This window comes from Saccostrea echinata, unplaced genomic scaffold, assembly GCF_033153115.1.
Source record: "Saccostrea echinata isolate AGI-Se365-2 ecotype Australia unplaced genomic scaffold, CSIRO_AGI_Sech_v1 ptg000030l, whole genome shotgun sequence".
NCBI lineage: Eukaryota > Metazoa > Mollusca > Bivalvia > Ostreida > Ostreidae > Saccostrea > Saccostrea echinata.
In genome coordinates this window covers 33755098-33775792 of record NW_026889779.1, presented here as the reverse complement: position 1 = coordinate 33775792, position 20695 = coordinate 33755098, and the positions used below count along the sequence as shown (strand labels likewise).

Genomic DNA, 20695 nt, shown 5'->3' with positions numbered 1-20695 from the left:
TTGAGATTATGTTGGTTTATCTTTGTTATAAATTTGATCATGATACATGTAGCCTTAATCCAAAACGTCTAGCCAGGTTTTGTGTTTGTTTACAATTACGCAACCATTCCTTCGATCGCTTGTGGTCAAAGTAGTCCATCGTGTGCATGTAAACCAGTGCGCAGTGATCAAACATTGTTGTTCTAAATCTTATTTACAAACACAACGACTTACGGGAAAATATTATTTTCTTTAAGTAAATCGAATCTTTCAAATAAATTATCTTAATATCTTAGATTTGATTTAAGTACAAAACGCTAAGCATTTAATCAGTCTTAAATTTTAAATGTTCGTTATCTCCATATTTCAATTGTTTTAACGTTACCAACAATTTATTTCCCAACCGTGTGTAATTTTACTTTTAATTTGGTGATTCATTGCGTATGGACTAGCGATCTGCGGTTACTTTAACGCTAGAGCGCGATAATCCCTCTATAGCGGAAGAATAAACATTACCATAAACAGGTGTTTTGTTGTTTTGATTACAAAATAATCAAAAATCTCGTGCTTTTTAAAAATCCGGGACAAGACTGCATTGAAGCTTGAATTTCCTACATAAAACTGACAACCTGGGCTAAAAATTTAAGACAATCACTGCTGCATGTGAGAATAGGAGGTGAAAATCAAGTGTAAATCGTGCATTTTTTTGCAACGGTTTTAAAATTTACAGTTATATATGTTTATGAAGCAATATAAAATATGAATAGATATCCAAATTATATTCGTTAAGGTTTTAGCTTTCCCTTCGTGCACAGAAGGTAATAATTACGTTCTCCAGAAACCCATGACCATTGCTTAAATATTTGATCTTTGGTGGACTACAAGAAGTACGGAAGCGCAACAGGGTTGTAACATTTGTTTAAAAGTCATGATTAAAAAAAAAAACAACTATCAATGACATACGAGGGTTGTTAGAAAAGTTCGCGGACAAGTTCTATTGTGAGCGCGCTATTTTCATGAAACCAGTTAAACTCTTCAGATAAAAACTTTACCTATTTTCCAATAAAGATACAAAGATTTGTTGTTTTCCGGTGATCCTTAAAAAATATACAGCTATATTATTTTGATAAAACATGCTTCACGGAGCATGCTACTTTTTCGCACGTATACATTACATAGACTTTTTATTGAAATTAAAAATTGCACAGTTGTAGCGCAGAAAGAATTATGATATTTTACCTGTCGCTACAGTATTAATAAAACGTCACTTGCCGAAATTTTGAATTAAACTGGAGGTTGTATGACTGTTCTATAGCCATTTACAAATAATCAACGCGTAAAAACAAAGCCAAGAATGGGAACGTCATTGAACGTCATGGAGCACCGAGCTACTAAAAAATTATGTTTGCAGACAGGAAAATGTTTAAAAATAGACTAAAATGCTTCTAGATGTTGCTGAAAATTGCCTACATGTACAAAGGACAAAAGTATTCAAATGGTAGTAGCTTTTTAAGAATGGAAGGATTAACATTTTTAATGATCAACTCCATCGATACCTCAATACCCCACTTATCGCATGGACGTTGCCGCCTATGGATTTTGCATTGTTTCCATATCTGATCTCTTAACTGCGTGGACATTTATTTTAAGATCTCACTAATATCCGAAACAGCACAAAAGACTTTATAGAAGAAAAGTAACATGTCTTGATATAGATATTTAATTTTTAAGTAGAAAAAAGTCGAGAAAAGTCGAAAGAAATGAAAGATATTTAGAACAATGAAAAAGCTTAATGCGTTTGAAATCTGTTTGTCACGTCACTTAACGTCAAGTGATTGCTCCGTGAATCCTATGACCGCATAGTAAAAATTGTTGTAAATTTTCAACATTTTAGTAAATGGACCTGATTTTTTACATACTATTAAACAAAAGATAGGAATTTAATCAGACATAAGTCATACTTCACAATACACAATAGATTTTCCGTAAATCAATGTGTCCGCGAACTTTTTTAACAACCCTCGTATATACAAGCTAGATACCCCATTAAATAATTAAATATAATTGAAAACAAATCAATTTTAAAAAGTTTAAATTAAGTCTAACCGATACTGACATAGTACAAAATGTTGATATATAGTAACTCTTGGACTTGCAGTAAGCGTGATATTCTCGACGCATAATAACCGTCAAATGGTGATCTAGATTTTCATTGGTTGTCTTAGCTCATCAATATTCATAGGAACATAGTCAAGCATAACTGATAAACGGCACAAAACAGTTTAGTATGAATTATTTTTTTATAACACAGAGAAAACAAAAATGCGAAATTGTTGAGTGATCACTGCTTTCCACGTGTTGCGTTTGTTTGAAGAAGTATATGCCCTAAGTGTTCGTACATGTACTTCAATGACAAATTCTTAACGTTTTTTTCCGGTGGCAATGAACAGTTCCACGTTTGAGGACACTTGCGCTGGAATCATGTTGGGATCCTGCATAACAAATGTAAATTTTAATAGTGCATCAGATACTTTCCAATACAGAGATTGAATAGGAGAACCCAGGCCCGTAGATTTTTTTTTCAATAAGGGGGGGGGGGGCTTCCAAAAAATTTGACCAAAATAATAAATAAAAAGTGCCCAAGGGAATAAATGCTTTTAAAGGTACGCATTTATTTAGAAAGAAGATTTACTAACACTACGTGAAATACTTCGTAATTAACATTTTATTATTCCTTCAATGAAAATTATTATATTTTTATTGAGTTAACAAGGGAGGGCGTCACGTATAAGTGATGATTTGCAGGCTATATGGCTTCCTGTAAGTCGAGTCATACTTGAAGGTCACCCATAAGACTATTTAAATTAAATTGGCTGTGAATTGAAAATGGTTAATGTTGATAGCTTTTACCATGCATCTATTTTTGAACTTCGGTATAAATCTAAAGAAATCTAGTCACATAACCTACCTACTGTATTTGTTCCTTGCAATTGTTATCCCCCCCCCCCTCGCCGCCGAAAATTTGTGATTTTTTCAAAATAACATGTACAGTTATATTCTGAGAGCAATACAATAGTATGGTCGTTTTTTTAAATTGAGTTATTAATGTAGGACGAAAAACTGAAAATTACACTGATGGTTTTTTTTTTTTTTTCATTCACGAGTAAAATATACAAAAGAATAAATATATAGAAGATCCTGCAAACATTGACGAGTGTAACAATGAGCTCATGAAATGAAACTCCTGCTCCCACATGTGTATAATGATTAAGTCCATTTGTTGCTATGGGAAAGTCCAAATATCTGTCCGATAAAAAGATAAATTAGGAAGACACAATTTAAAAGAGAATCTGTAAAAGTATCATTACATTTTATTTAGTGGTATGAGGAGTTGCTGATAAGAGATGGGTACCCCAAATCGTAATGGACGGACGGACAGCTTTATAGACAGACTAACTGATGGATACCTGATCACTATATACCCCCCGCTTTTCAAACAGGGTTATTAAAAAAATAAGGCGAAAGATATACGTACATCTGCAATAAGCAAGTTTACTCGTACTGATATTTATCACTTGTGGTCCTCCGTAGAAAGTCTATACAATTGTGCAAGATCTTATTCAAATTTCCAAGGTATGCAGCAGTAGAGGCAATATTTTAAAGCAAATATATTGAGATGAGACAATAAATATTTAACAAATGGGTTGACATGCTTCCGGATTTTCCTTTTACGGTAGTTAACACGTTTACAGATGGAATCGGAATATAAATCTCGGGTTTCCGAGATGTATTTTCTCCACGCTAGAGAGGGATAATCGCGCTGTAGCGAGATGATCTCTCAACAGGGGAATTGTTCCCAACCTGTTTAATTCAACTATAAAATGCACAAGCTTTGCGCTTTCTCTACGTTTTGAAACAGTAAATTAATCCGTTTTCAACACAAATATTTCCAGTCATATTTTTTTCATCACAGGTTTTCATCATGATTATACCAACTTTAAACTTTTAAAGAGAATCTTCCGAATCATAAGGGTGACCAGTCTTACTTCAAAAATAATTCGCTATTTTATTGAAAAGTAAACAATGCCGTCACGTAGCCAAGGTCTGAACTTCATAAGCGACTTCTGTGTTGCACTATGCCTATTTATATTACAGGGTTGATAGTAAAGTTTTAATAAAATACATCAGGATTTTAAAGCAATGAATTTTGTTTTTATAATTAATTCAAAACCCGTGAATGATATTTTTTAAGTATAGTATTCTAACATCATAATTTTGTTGTTGGATTAAATATCGGTAGCGGGTTATACATGTAGATAACAATAAACCTATATCGTATGTCCAGAACTGTAAATTTCAGAATGCATATAACATTTTTTTTTTAAATATCAATTGGAACGGAAAAGGTACACACTGGGAAAATTTTAGAATCATTTGAATATCTAACTGCAGAACTGTACATGTAGCTTTCCGAGAAAAAAAATAATTTATTGACGGACCGGAGTCTCTGGTCATCCATCCCATTTTTTTTTCAGACCAGTGAACTTCAGTGCAGCTACTGAATATCACAAATTTATCATTCTTAATCAATACACTTTGACAACTTTATTTCAATTATTAAAATCATAATCGGCAGCCTTTGTATCATAAACTATTAAACTATTTGTATCGTTTAACGTATAGAATTGAGTATTTTCTTTCAAATAATTGACTTGTAACTTACGTACATTACTTTTCTGGGTTAGTTTTAAAAAATACGATCCAGAGAGAGAGGGAGACATTTGCTCATGCACATATATATCAGATAGTTCCTGTATCAAATATTGCTCAATTTTCTTAATTTTATATACAATATCAATCATAATCTCTCTATTCTGTAAATCTATTTGTTGATTATTTTCAACTTCAATCACAATATGTAGTACTAAAATGAAGTCTATGCACGGGTGCTTTTGTACACCTGGAAATATTTTTTTATTTAATCCTTCGTCCATGCTTTCCTCCTTCACGGAAAGAAGATTAATTAATAAATTAACCGAACGAGGTTGAAAAAATGCCAGACTATTCTTTTTTTTTTTCTCAAATTAACTGGATTGAATATACTTTTTTCATTTCACTGTACACGTGTCCTGAATAAAACTGCGTGGTTTGGGTTTGTCAAAGTGTTTTTAGACCAAGATAAGTCAGTCGCAACTTCTCGGGCCTTTCCAACTAACGGAAAAAAAACTTTGAATGTATTATGTAGACCCCCCCCCCCCTTTCCCAAACTTTGAAATAAATGACTATTGAGTTTAACTTTATTGAATGTAAAGATATTATCTAAAATATATACTAATTAGCTAGAAGGGACTTTCAACTCCGTCTCTCCTTTATAAATAGGAAGCGACTCCATCTTGTATAAAATTTCAACATCCGGTAATGTTAAAACATTCGGGGTTGTTTTTCCGACCTCTGACGGAAACGCCCGAGACGATGCGATTGCGGAATCAGGATTTTTAAACATCTTCATTGGCCAGTTTCGCTTATTTTGCACTCCGGGGTTTTTGAAAAAAAATGTGTTGATCGACATCCGAATAAAATGGTAATTAAATAGAGTGCCAAATATATCATGAGCGAAAATTTGTTTTATAAAAAAGTGGTTCTTACAAATAGATCTATACATGTAGATAACTCTAAAAAGCTACAAATTTATTTGTTTTGTCTATAACAGATGTTATTTTAGTTCTTAGCTGACATTAACTTACGTGTATAAATAAATATAAAAGCCATGTAATTGTAACCAAATATTCCAAAGCAATCATTCATATTTATAGGACTGATAGTTGATTAAAATTTCCTCTCATCAGTACACATGTACGTATCCCCCCCCCCCCCCCGAAAATAATAGATAAAATGCTTCCCTTCAGAGGCGAAGTTTTCAGCTTTTTTTTTGGGGGGGGGGGTCAAAACGTCGATCTTAAAAAAAATATTGAATATATAAAAATAATTTCAATTTTTAATCAGTACCCCATCTCTCATGCCAAAGGCTAAGTAAGATTTTCTGCTTATCATTTGTTTGTTCTCCGACTTCGATGTTGGCTTTTTCGGTGTGAGCATAATCGACGTTGTCGCTGTAAACCTGGTACTTGTAATTTTTTTCTCATTCTTATCTTTTCAAGAAACACTGGGTCATTACCAACCAAACGTTGTTGATCAAATGAATGACCACATTCTCTTCCAACGTAAGATAATTAAGAAATACAAGTATTAAAAATTGGAAAGGGTCATTTAAAAAAATTATTCTCTAGAAAACTGTGGGCCAGATTGAGAAAACATACTTATAATATCTCCCTGAAATAGTAAAGATTAATTTTTTTTCAAATCAGAATAAGTGTTCAAAATTTAACATAGGAATTAATATCCCCTGCAAACGAAGTGTCCGGGCTGGGGGGAGGGGGGATTAGGAATCATATTGTCCGTCTGTCTATCCGTTTGTCTAGCTGCCCGTCTGTCCCTCCAAGTTTGCCCAGGCTATGATTTTTTGGATTAACTGGAAGCTCATACTTGTTACAAAGATTGCCAATGATCCTAGGGTGTGTCGTGGTCTTGATCCAAGGTCATTCCGGCAAATTCAAGGTCACTGGAGAAAGAATAAATGTTTTGTCCGAGCCATTTATTTGTAATTGAGAATCACTGGAAGCTCATTCTTGATACAGAGATTGCTTGTGACAAAAATTTTTGCTTCGACTTTGACAAAGAAAATTGTATGATTACGATCTAGGCTGTAATTTTTTTAGTTCGTACTTGGTACAAAGATTGCTTATGGTCCGCTGGCTTTAGATGACTTAAAATAAGGTTATTTCAGCAAATTCAGGGTCACTGGCAGAAAAAGTTGTAAAATGCCTGTCTGGGATATGAATTTCTAAGGGGGAATCGCTAGAACCGCTTTCTTAAAACAGAGGTTGTTTGAGATTGATTGTATGTATTGACACCGATCCAAGGTTATTCCGTCAAGTTCAAGGATACTGACAGAAAAAAATAATTTCTATTTCATGCTATGATTTAGTAATAAAAAATCACTGGAAGCTCTTACTTGAAACAGAGATAGCTTATGAACGGAGGCTGTGTCTTGACCTTGATCAAAGGTTTTTCTGGCAAGTTCAAGGTCACTTGCAGAGAAATAAAAAAAACATGTCCAGGCATAATTTTATTATTGTTTTTTTCCCTACCAATTTTGTGCACGCGAGTTCTCGGAAACGGGTTGTTTGATTTTCAGGAAACTTTCAGGTCTCGTAGAAAATAAAAAAATCTAGATATAAATGTTTTTATTTTGACGACGTCACTTCCGGTCCGGAGATTTCTGCGATTAAGTGATTTTTAGAGGGTCACTTTGTTCGCTCTAAAAAAGCACTTAAAATAGGAACTTGATATTTTCAGCAATGATAGAGCAATGTTCATAAATATGTACTAGGTAGTTCAATTTTTCCAGAAGTACCGCACTTTGACGCTCGCTATGCTCCAAAAATATTCTTATTGAGAATATCAAAATTTTTAGCATTTTTTCAAGAACATTTCTTCACTTGTAAATAGTTTGTTAAAACATATAAAACAGAAGTTGTGCAGAATGGCAAGCTCTTTCATTCGATATCAACAATTAGGGGCTGACCCCTAAAATAAAGGATCTACAGGGGCTGAAAGTGTTTTCTCAAAATCTAAAAAACTGTTGAGAATTAGCGATACATCAAAGAAGCAAATTTGTTCAAAATGACAAGTAGAAGTGAATAAGATTGTCGAAAGTCGTCAAATGATGTCACTTCCGGCCAAAACGGAAGTAGTCAGAAAATGCATATTTTTGCCGTTTCGATATTGGTTAATTTATGTAACCAAAAGCGTCCAACCAAATTTATCATCCCTCAACATCACTTCCGGTCAAACCGGAAGTAGCCAGAAATAGCTTATTTTGCTGGTTTTGATGCAAAATTGTAATTTTAAAGTCAATGGAGACGTCGAAACTCCTTCCTTTCTATTGTTGACGTCATTTCCGGTCAAAACAGGACGGAAGACCTACTCGTTGCTTTGCAACGAGCTTTGCTCTAGTTATTATTCTTTTTTCTCCTTACAAAATTTGTGCAGAGGATTTCTCGGAGATGGCTCGTTCGATTTTATTCAAATTTTCAAGGTAGATGCGTTGACATCTGAAGTTAATTCCGACAAGTCTGTTAAGGGATATTTACTTCCGGTCGAGAGTTATCGCCCTTTTATCAAAATTCAGAGGACCTCCTTGTCTGCGATGGAACTCAAAAACGGCTTAAGCTAGAGTGCTGAAATTTTCAGTGATGATAGAGGACATGTTGCCATTTTGCACCTGGGTTTGGATATTTTCCGGAAGTGCCTAGTATGGAAGCTCGGTAGGGGTCGAAATTTAGGACACGAATCATGAGTGAATTTTTTAGACATTTTGTATCATATCTTTTAAAGTATAATTATTTTGTAAAAACATACCGAACAATATTTGTGCAGAATGACAAGATCTTTAATATGATATCAAGAATAAAGGGCTGACTTGTCATATTAGGGGCCGAGAGGGGCCAAACGTATTAAATCTATAACTCTTTAATGATCAATATTTTTGTATACATTACTGAAGCAAATATGTTTATCTTAACAATTTACAACTATATATTATGATATTCACATCATTTGTTACATAATTAGGGGCCATAATGGGCCAGAATGCTAAATCTTTGACGCTTTATATCTCAAAAGTGGGAAATATTTTGATAAGCAATATTGAACAAAAGATGTTCAAAATAATGTTCTAAACAATATGCAACCTTTCATTTTTTGCTAAACGTCCCCATTAAGGAGTTGAAGGGCCGGCCCCTAAATACTTCCTTTGCAAATATCTTAGAAACGAAAAAGAATTTCTGAGTAGTTGTTGAACAAAAAGTGTTCAAAATCATAAGAGCTTTAAAGTGATATGAAGAAAAAGGGGCTGGCCCCTCAAAATAGGGTCTGAAAGGGGCCGAAAGTCTTTGAACAATAACTTTTTAACGATTAATTTTTTGTAATGCATTACTGAAGCAAAAATGTTCATCGCAACAATTTACAACTATATATTATGATATTCACATCATATGTTACATAATTAGGGGCCATAAGGGGCCAGAATGCTAAATCTTTGACGCTTTATATCTCAAAAGTGGGGAATATTTTGATAAGCAATATTGAACAAAAGATGTTCAAAATAATGTTCTAAACAATATGCAACCTTTCATATTCTGCTAAACGTCCCCATTTAGGAGTTGAAGGGCCGGCCCCTAAATACTTCCTTTGCAAATATCTCAGAAACGAAGAAAAATTTCTGAGTAGTTGTTGAACAAAAAGTGTTCAAAATCATGAGAGCTTTAAAGTGATATGAAGAAAAAGGGGCTGGCCCCTCAAAATAGGGTCTGAAAGGGGCCGAAAGTCTTTGAACAATAACTCTTTAACGATCAATATTTTATAATGGATTACTGAAGCAAAAATGTTCATCTCAACAAATTACAACTACATATTATGATATTAACATCATATGTTACATAATTAGGGGCCATAAGGGGCCAGAATGCTAAATCTTTGACGCTTTATATCTCGAAAGTGGGGAATATTTTGATAAGCAATATTGAACAAAAGATGTTCAAAATAATGTTCTAAACAATATGCAACCTTTCATTTTTTGCTAAACGTCCCCATTAAGGAGTTGAAGGGCCGGCCCCTAAATACTTCCTTTGCAAATATCTTAGAAACGAAAAAGAATTTCTGAGTAGTTGCTGAACAAAAAGTGTTCAAAATCATGAGAGCTTTAAAGTGATATGAAGAAAAAGGGGCTGGCCCCTCAAAATAGGGGCTGAGAGGGTCCGAAAGTCTTTGAACAATAACTTTTTAACGATCAATATTTTTTAATGCATTACTGAAGCAAAAATGTTCATCTCAACAATTTACAACTATATATTATTAAATTCACATCATATGTTAAATAATTAGGGGCCATAAGGGGCCAGAATGCTAAATCTTTGACGCTTTATATCTCAAAAGTGGGAAATATTTTGATAAGCAATATTGAACAAAAGATGTTCAAAATAATGTTCTAAACAATATGCAACCTTTCATATTCTGCTAAACGTCCCCATTAAGGAGTTGAAGGGCCGGCCCCGAGATATATCCTTCGGATATATCTCGGAAACGAAAAATAATTTTTGAATAATTCTTGAACAAAAAGTGTTCAAAATCATGAGAGCTTTAAGGTGATATCAAGGAAAAGGGTCTGACCCATTAAATAAGACGCTGAGAGGGGCCGAAAGTATACAATCAATAACTCTTTAATGATCAATATTTTGTAATATATTACTGAAGCGAAATTGTACATCTTCACACACTTTATCTAAATAACATGATGTTGATATCATATATTACGCAGTAATGGGTCTTTAGGGGGCCAGATTGCATAATCTATAGCGCAATATATCTCGAAAAGGAAGAATATTTTTATAAACAGTATTGAACAAAAGACGATCAAAATAATATTCTGAACAATATGCACTCTTTCAATTTTTGCTAGACATCCCCACTTAGGACTTGAAGGGCTGGCCTTTAATATTTCTTTTGCATGTATGCCGAAAACAAAAAAAGAATTTCTGACTAGTTGTTGAACAAAAAGTGTTCAAAATCATGAGAGCTTTAAAATGATATCAAGAAAAAGGGACTGACCTCTCATATTAGTGACCAAGAAGGGGCGAAAGTCTTTCATCTATATTCCTTTAATGATCAATATTTTGTAAAACATTATTAAAGCAAAATTGTTCGTCTTAACAATTTATTTATATCATTATATTTGAACGAAAATCTCAGTCAAATTCTTATCTCATCTTATCAAAAATCGGACGGAAGACCCACTCGTTGCTCGCAACGAGATCTCATCTAGTTATTCTTTTTTTTTCTTCTCCTTTCTAGACGCCAACTTTGAGACCTCATATCTCGCTCATTTCTCAACGGATTTTGCTCAAATTTTCAGAATTTATAGACGTTACAAAACTCTATCAGAATGCTGTTATACATTTAAAAAGTCCCCTTCCGCTTTGGAATTATTTCCCTTTAAATGAAAATTTAGGTTGTTTCGTTTCCAGACAAAGGCTCAGAGACTAAAAAAGCTGGAGCAGAAATACTACTGAATTTGAATAATAGAAGCATTGAAGTTGTGCACATCTATTTTTGTTTTTTGATTTTTGCGTTCAAAATGGCGCTAGATAGAGGTCAAAAATTAGGACGCCTAAAAGCGTGAAAATTTACACACATTTTCCTATGTATCTTTTAAACTAAAAATATTTTATTAAGATATGTTGAATAAAAGTTGTGCACAATTTTAAGGGCTTTCATTTGGCACCACCAAAAAGGGGCTGGTCCCTTAAATTAGGGATCTAGGGTCCTTGAAAGTTTTCGTTTTATTATTCAAAAACGGTAAATATTTCGATATAGCTGTCGCTTAAAAGTTGTTCTTTAACATATTATTGATCTCATGAACTTGTTATTTTGCTCGAGTATTGTTTAATGAATGAGCTAGAAGCTTGACCCACATTCAGGTAACTAGTTTCATTAGACAAGTGAAGGTGAAATCTTTATGCGCATAACTGAAATAAACTTGCTATAAATAATAAACCTATCCAAAATAAATACTAATATTACTTTGAAATTAGTGTTTACGTGTTCTGTGGCTTCATTCCAAATTATTGAGTCACACATTTTCAATACGTCTCGGGATTTGTTTTTGTTTATAATTACGTAACCGGCCATCCCCCGACCACGCGTGACCTAGATCCAGTGATCAGTGGCCATACACTAAACAGGCATTGCCGTTCTAAATCTATTTTGCAAACTCAACGATGCATGCTTAATTGTGCTTTTTAATCATATCGGATCTTTCAAATTATCTCATCTTATCTATGTTGGTCAAGTTGGTGATATACTTATTAAATCATTGTGGCGGAAATCGCAAGAGATCCATTGCGTGTGAACCAGCGACCTGTGATCGTAAACAAAACATCTTTTCGTCGTTTAATGTTGAAACATACACTTTATTAAATTATAAAAAGGTTAGCAAAAAATAAATCAGTCTTTAACTGCATTTAACCGCATTTCACATACATCCCGGGTTTTGTGTTTGTTTACAATTATATAACCTTACCCTCGATAGCATATGGCCGAGGAAGCAGCTATTAGTGTTCAAACACAAAACATTGTCGTTCTATATTCATTTTGCTAACACAATGATTTACGGAAAATTATTTTTTAAATCATATCGGATCATTCAATTAAATCATTTAATCTTATCTTAATTTGATTTAATATAAATCCAAAACATTTTATTAAGGGCGTATAAAGGTCCCCGATTTCATGAATGCTAATCTTGAAACTGCATACATGTACATGTATTTGATAAACGATTTATTTCTCAATTATGTGCAGTGTTTAATTTCGGAGATTCATTGCGTGTGGTTAATTCTGCAGATAATTCTAACTTGACGCACAAGGTTTGTAGACAAAGAATTCAAAAGAGATATATTTTGAAAACAATAAGACGCATTGCTTAACACTCTTACATATATTTTCATTTTAAAATGGCTATCTTTATGATTACACCAGCTCTGAACATACTATGTGAAACACTCTGTCGACTATAGTTTTGCAACTCCAGCATATGGCAAGTACGTGTGCTTTTATTAAACACCCAATTTTCCATTAACGCCCACAAAATCTACCTAGCTTAAGATCGATAATATACCGCCCGTCAATCATACAAAAATAAAACAATAGCTGCTGATTTGATTGACAGGCCAGCAACCTGTGCTACCTGATAGTCTGAGTTTGCATGCTTTGAAAGCAATTATATGTAGGCCTACCTGGTCACGCGTCAAAGCTTTCTTGTACCTCTTGAAAAGTCGCTTTGTATACATTCTGGTAAAAAAAAAAAACTTATATATTGTTGGTAATTATATTTCAAAAAATAATTGAGAGAAGAGAATTAAACTTTGAGTTCATTATTTTTATTTCCACTGCTGTTTTGTACTTGTACGCGATATGTCGCCCAAGATAACTGCACAGCTTTCCGAAGAAAAAAAAAAACTGGCGGCTATTCGAGCTCCTTTTCGCCGTGAATGTCTACCTGTTTACAGAGAAGAGATCGTAATTTTTCAATAAAATATTTCATATTATATGTAATTTGATTTGTATGTATAAGTATCTGAAAGGTTATATTGAGCTGATTTTTTTTAAATACATGTTTTATGTTATACATATTTTTTAGCATACGATAAAATATCGGCAACACTATAAGCTTAATTATTTCTAATGTCCAGAACTGTGTAACGTAAATGTCATGCATTTAAGAACTATGTTAACTTTTTATAATTTAATTCCACCTGCACGTGCGATTCAAAAGAAAAAGATGTACAAGGAGTACATATACATGGACTTCAATATAACAAACATATTAGCACACATCTAATGATGAAAATGAAATAAATTGATAATACACTTTTACAACTTCATTTCAATGATGAGTTATTCTAAAACTTTACTTCAAATGTCAGAAAGGCCAGCACAGCCAAACTACTGTTAATTGTCTCTGTTTTAATTACAATGTTAATCACAATAACTCTTTTCTTTAGATCCCTTCATTTCTTATTTGTACATAGTTACATGAAATTCATGCACGGCGCTACACCTGTCAATCAGAATTGTAAACTTCTGGTGCCACTGCTTTATAGATACAGTGCTTTATAGATACATTGTAATATTTCGAAACAACCTTTTAATTAAGGCTGAAGATGCATATACCAAACCTGCAGTCCTAATTGACGATCCGTTCTCACATGTATATTATAATTAATCAGAGAATCCAGTATTTGTGACAAGTTTTGATTGAGATTTCACTTTCCCTTTAGAATAAAATGATTGATTAAATAGATTATGCATATGAGATGGATACCTGTACTACGTATAAATGTATACTTTTCACTTTGTAACAAGAATCTGTTATTGACAATTAAAAGTGAAGAGTTTAGGTAAAAGATTTTGACAAATGACAAATTATTCCTTCTTAGTCACTATATAGCTTAAAGCTATAAGGTCGTGTCCCCCCCCCCCCCGCAATTATGTTTTTACTTTTTATTCATTTTTTTTTCTTATATATCAAAAAAATTTGATTGTTTGTGCCCCATCCCAGAAAAAAATTAAATTGCTTTCTACAGGCTTGAGTCAGAACATGGTTTTCATAATGATAGTACCTTTATCAAAATGTTTCTACCCCTACGATTTGGAGTCGCAGTTTCGAATACCACCACGTCGCCCGCGTGGCGCAGTGGTTTGAGCGTTTGCTCTAGAGTGGCGGAGTAAGAAGTTAATCTTTACGTCACGGATTCGACTCCCTCTGCGTGAGGTGGAGACCGGTCCTTTGCATGAGACCGTATACTAGTAAACCAAGATCCCCTGTAGCAGTAGATGCTGGCACGAAAAAGATCCCTCACTGCTCAATGGCCTTGAGTGTCGAATTTGCAGCCCTCCACCGGCAAGTAGTGGCGTTTCCATATGAGTGAAAAATCTCGAGAGGGACGTTAAACAACACAAAAACAAACAAACAAACAATTCCACTACGGGACGTGGAGACTGGTCCTTCGAATTAGACCGCATAAACCGAGGTCCCGTGTAGCAGTAGGTGCTGGCATGAAAAAGATCCCTCACTGCTCACTGGCCTTGAGTGTCGAGTATAGGTTTGAATTTGCAGCTCTCCACTGGCAGGTGGTGGCGTTTCCATATGAGTGAAAAATCTCGAGAGGGACGTTAGACAACACAAAAACAAACAAACAAACAATTCCACTACGGGACGTGGAGACTGGTCCTTCGGATGAGGCCGTATAAACTGTGGTCCCGTCTAGCAGTAGGTGCCGGCATGACAAAAATCCCCCACTGCTCAATGGCCTTGAGTGTCGAGTATAGGTTTGAATTTGCAGCCCTCCAGCGGCAAGTGGTGGCGTTTCCATATGAGTGAAAAACCTCGAGAGGGATGTTAAACAACACACAAACAAACAAACAAACAAACAATTCCACTACAGAACGTGGAGTATGGTCCTTCGGATTAGACCGTATAAACGAGGTCCCGTGTAGCAGTAGGTTCTGGCATGAAAAAAGATCCCTCACTGCTCAAAGGCCGTATGTGCCGAGTACAGGCCTAAATTTGCAGCACTCCACTGGCAAATGCTGGCAGCTCAATGGACGTTAAACAACAAACAGACAATCAAACGAACATTTTTGTGTCGCCTGCAGAGCAGAGCAGCACTTAGTGATCAATATGCCTGGCGTCTGTCCGTCCGTCTTACTGTCCGTCCGTCCACTTGACCTTGACCTTTGAACTATTTTGCAAACTATACTGCGGAGGGTTAATTTTAAATTGTGTCTTTTGAAATTAGAGAGGCAGGGTTTGATAATTAATATTTATACATGTTTATGAGCTCATGACAATGTCTTTTGACACTGTATGAAATAAAGAAACCACAAAAACTGAAATTGAAGTACTATGAAAATACAACGGGATCGTTATTCCAAAATGGATGGTGTAGACTGACAATTGCGGATATGATAGACTGAAGTTTCTTTTGAAAGATTGTTGAAATCACGTACTTAATTAATTTATAAATAATTATTTATAATAAATTTATTCAAATTTCATTAATATCTATTTTAGCTTTGAGGGGTTAAGGATTTGTATTTCTATTGGATTGTTAGATTCTATTGCAGTCTTACTACCCCTGGATTTTTATTTTTATTTTTTTATTTTATTATTATTTTTTTTTTTTTTTTGGCATGAACTATATGCCATGTCGTAGCAAATAAATAGCTGATCACTTTTAGACTTAGTTACATCTTTAATGAAGCTAAAAGCAGGCGGCACATGCGTTTCTTGGAACACTCTAGTTCTGTAAGGAATCGGCAAAGATAATTAAGAAGAGATTTTTAATGAATAAAATGGGGGTTCTTTTTACCTTTTTATAACGCTGACTATATATACATGTATGGTCTGCGTTATAAAACATGATGTGGTAACGTAATGCACATGTACACGTACTCAAAGACACCGACGTTTTTCAATATCGAAATAGGACATAAAACATATTTACAATAAAATTTGAAGCCAGCAAGTTAAACGTAATAAATTACAACTATATGGAAACGAAATGAAAAAAAAAAACATGTGTAAACTTGTCAAGTTGGAAACACTCAGACGGGTATTGTTGGTATCATACAGACTGTGTCATGGCCTTGACTCAAGTTCAAGGTCACTAAAAACAATATGCTTTTACTGGATGTGTGGTCTGAAAGAACATGTGTGAACTTGTCAAGTCGGTAACACAGATAGGTTTGCGTCATAACCAGAGTGTGTCATGGCTTGACGCTCATCTGGACAAGTTCAAGGTCACGAATTAGAAAGTGTACATTATGTTATTGTCTTTCTACTGGCGAAACATTGCAAGTTGATAGGTCCCTTACAAGATTATTTATCATCTTAAAATATGGCATGACCTTGACTCAAGGTCACTGCTCCAACGGAAGACCTATTCGTTGCTCTGCAACGAGCTCGGCTCTAGTTGTATTTTACCTGTTGTTGCTTCATGCAAGATCGTAGCCTTTATAATATCAGGGATAAGAGGGTGGATTTTTTTGGTAGCCATCATATTTTACCCGGATCGTCACATCCGGTTTAGTGACATATTTACTATAGTAATCTATGATTCAAGTTTAGAATATTGGATCAGATTCTACATTTTAATTTGAGTGGTTGTGTATTTTGAGGCTATAAGTAGTTCTTTATTGTCAGCATTAACTTTATAATCAGCTTAATCAGGACTACATTTGTTTACTATGGTGGCATATTTCTGCCCCCTACATGCAAGTTAAATTATGTTAACATACAACACAATTATATAATTATGTAAACATGCTACTTATTTATGTCAACATGCAAGCTAATTAGGTTAACATGCTAGTTAATTATGTCAACATGCAAGATATGTATGTTGACATGCAACTTATTATCTTGCATGTTCACATAAATATATTGCATGTTGATATATAACTCGCATGCTGACATAAATAAGTTGCATTTTGACATAGATAAGTTGCATGTTAACATAATTATCTTGCATGTTGACATAAGTAAATCGCATGTCTACATAATTATGTTGCATGTTAACATGAATAAGTCACATGTTGACATGAATATATTGCACGTTAACATAAATATCTTGCATGTTAACAAAGGGTGAATTAAAAAAAATGACCAAACGCATATTTATCAACCCACAATAAAAATACAGGCAATGAAAATAGATTTCTATGTCTCAGCATATGTCTTTAGATAGTGTCTAAATACCTGCCAAATATCTCGTTGATATCTCAATTAACAAAAAAAGTTATGCCCAAAATGATGCTAAAATTGTCAGGAGTGCAACACCTTTTTGTGACATTTTGAAATTTCAGTATTTTTTGGAGATCTGTGAAATAAATAATAATGCTTTATATTGAAAATAAAGACTTTCCTGATAATATTCAAAGTATTGAGCTTTAAATGTGCGCTGTAGTAACTTTTGTTTAATCAAGTTGTGGTCATGGCTGATGTTTAAAAAAATGTTATACCATGTCAGGAGTGCAACAGAAAAAATGTAGTGTTGCGAAAAAAACATCCCATGTAAAATTCTGAAAGAAAATTAAGACAAAAAAGAATTTTCGAAGTGTAAAACAATAACTGATATACATTTTAAAACTTAAAAATGTTATATAAATCACAAGCAGCATTAATTAAAGTCAAATATATGTGCATACCCAATTATGTCAGGAATGCAACATTCGATGTTTTGTACCCAAGCATGAAAAAACTATTATCATTTTGTGATTTTCCTATTTCTATTTTGGAAAAGAAAGACACAAAGAACATTCTTACCAAATAGACTTATCAATTACCAGATCTGTCTGTGCTTCAGATCTATATTTCTATGGTCAGGAGTGCAACACATTTTTTTAAAGATTCAAGTTGTGTGACGAAAACACTTCTATTCATGCTTAGACGTATTCATTTATTAATAATGATCTTTTTGTATAATTTAATACTAAATTATTGACAGTTTTATTATCAAAATCCTTCCTTTTTCAATTTTATCAATTCAGATGCGTTTTTATCTTTTTGTGACTTTTTTAATGAATGTTAAAAATAAACACACTAAAAAATTGTAATAAAATTCAAGTAATTCCTCCTCAACTTCACTGAAACAACAGAACAAGTTCTTATGTAATTTTCACTTCACAATTCTACTTTAGAGGTCCCAATGCTTTTGGTCAGGAGTGCAACAAATATGTTCGAATTATAAATAATCCAATAAGAATAAAAATAAAGAAAAAATGATGAGTAGAATTTTTCTGGTGGGTTACTGTGTTTGTCCTCTAAAGGAAAATATGCTATAAAATATATTTTATCTTCTAAATATACATTTAAGCTAGTTTTTTTGGCATAAATAGGGAATAATTCCAGATAAATTGCGAATTTCAAATACTTTCATCTGTTTTAATTATGAAGTATTGGACTATAAATATTGCAGAATTTCGTTACTACTTAATGTTGCAAACACTCTATGAATTTTTGTGTTCTACGGTTTTAAGTTTAAATTTTACTGCAGTCAGGAGTGCAACAAAACTGCTTTATAATTACCAATACTTTTCAACTATCTTTACTAAAAAATGAGTCAAAAAAAGGTTTGATACTATTTGATGTTCAAAACACTATGTCTATCAACAAATAACAGATTTTTTTAGTCAATTCAGGGAATAGTTTTCATCATTTCACATATACATGTAGTTTTATATACAATTTATATATATTACACTTTGCAAATAATCATGTGTCAAGGTCTTTAATATATGAAAAACCTGCCGTAAACGATCAAAAATATCAAAACAACAAATTAAATTACAAAGTAAGAATCGGTTATTGTGTGTTATAATTTTTAAAACAATGTTAAATAAAATACATATCAGATGTCAGGAGTGCAACACAATAATGTAACATAGGGTCACTTCAAAATCTAGTATTTTTTGTAAGAGAACTCGTATATAAAAATTCTTTTTTGGCTTAGATTTAAAGAATGTGCTTGAACGGACAAAAAAGTGAAATTTGGGGAATTTTATTGCTTCATATTTTTTTCATATTAAAATTTTTCAAACCAGAATTGAAAAAATAATGTAAAATAACAATCAAAAGGCCATTTTTTTGTCACACATACAACTGTATACAAGAGAAGATACTCAATCAAGGTCTAGTTTTAATCATTTATACCCCTTTTACCATTTCGAAGCAGAAACTATAATTTCTTGTGATTATGTATTTAAGAAAGTCTTTTAAGGTGTAATGATATTTTCTTTTTTCAAAAGAAATTCTAGTAATAAAAATTCTGAAACTTTTTAATCCAATTGTCTATTCTATTGCCACTTCAGGATTTTAAACTAGAATGCATGTGCAATATAATGATATAAGTGAAAAATATGCTAGAAGTAGTTGAATTTTTCCAAAAAAATTCAGTTTGGTGGTCATTTTTTTAATTCACCCCATAAATAAGTCGCATGTAAACATAATTCTGTTGCATCTTGCTTGTTTGTTGTCGTTTACCGGCGTTAGTAAGTATGTTTACCAACATTAAAATTAGATTCTCTAAAAAGATAGGTAACTTGCATGTCAACATAATTATAATGCATGTAGACATAATTATCTTGCATGTTGACATACTTTTATCGCATGTTAACACATTTTATCTTGCATGTAGGGGGCAGAAATATTCCACCATAGTTTACGCTATCGTGGGTAGTTACGATATTCATTACCTATTGTACAGCATAGGGGCATTTTATAAACATTGAATGTATTAGATAATTTGTCTTGTCAAGTTTATTTTATATGTTTTATTTCCAGTTGTTAATTTTACATCGTTATATTTGTTACGATATTGTATGGCAGCTTACAGGCCGCGGGGGAGGGGGGGGGGCTTTTTTTCTGAGTATAGTATATTGTTGTAGTAAATGTCCTTTAGATACTGGTTCCCCCCCCCTTTTTTTATGTTGCAAGGTCAAGCACTGGCAAATTTAAGGACAGTAACTTAGCTTTTTTTTTTTTTTCTTTTTTTTTTTTTTTGCCTGTCAGATAATTTTTGGAAGTTTGTCCCATGTTTTTGAATCAGTTAAGGTTTTTTTTTAATTTATATATTTATATTTTAGATTTTTTTTTAGCTCGTCAGATAATTTTGGAAGTTGTCCCTCCCCTCCCCCCCCCCCCCATTCATGAAACCGTTGCTACGGGCCTGGCTTATGTGGCAAAAATAGTTGTGTGTGGAAACTCAGCTTCCCGTACAAGCTGTTGATTGGTTGATAGTTTGTACGGCATATTTTCATTGAATAATTTGAGTCATGTGACAAGGGATAGGAGGTGTAGGATAAACAAGCGTGTACTACGCTACCACAGATTTTAGCTAGTTGTACTGCGGCAACATTTAGAAAGCTAAAGAAGAAAACAAAGACGGTGAGATACTTATAATGTAAAAACATGCAATTAGCCTAGTTAGAAATCTCCTACCACACTGGATGACCTAAACTTGTGTTTCTGAAGAAT

The 20695-nt window shown here is 33.4% G+C and overlaps 1 protein-coding gene across 1 annotated transcript in view; it reads left to right on the top strand.

The window, feature by feature from the left end:
* LOC133196748 (complement C1q-like protein 2) overlaps positions 1-20695 on the top strand; it is a 140199-nt gene that overhangs the window by 94456 nt on the left and 25048 nt on the right. The window lies entirely within an intron of this gene.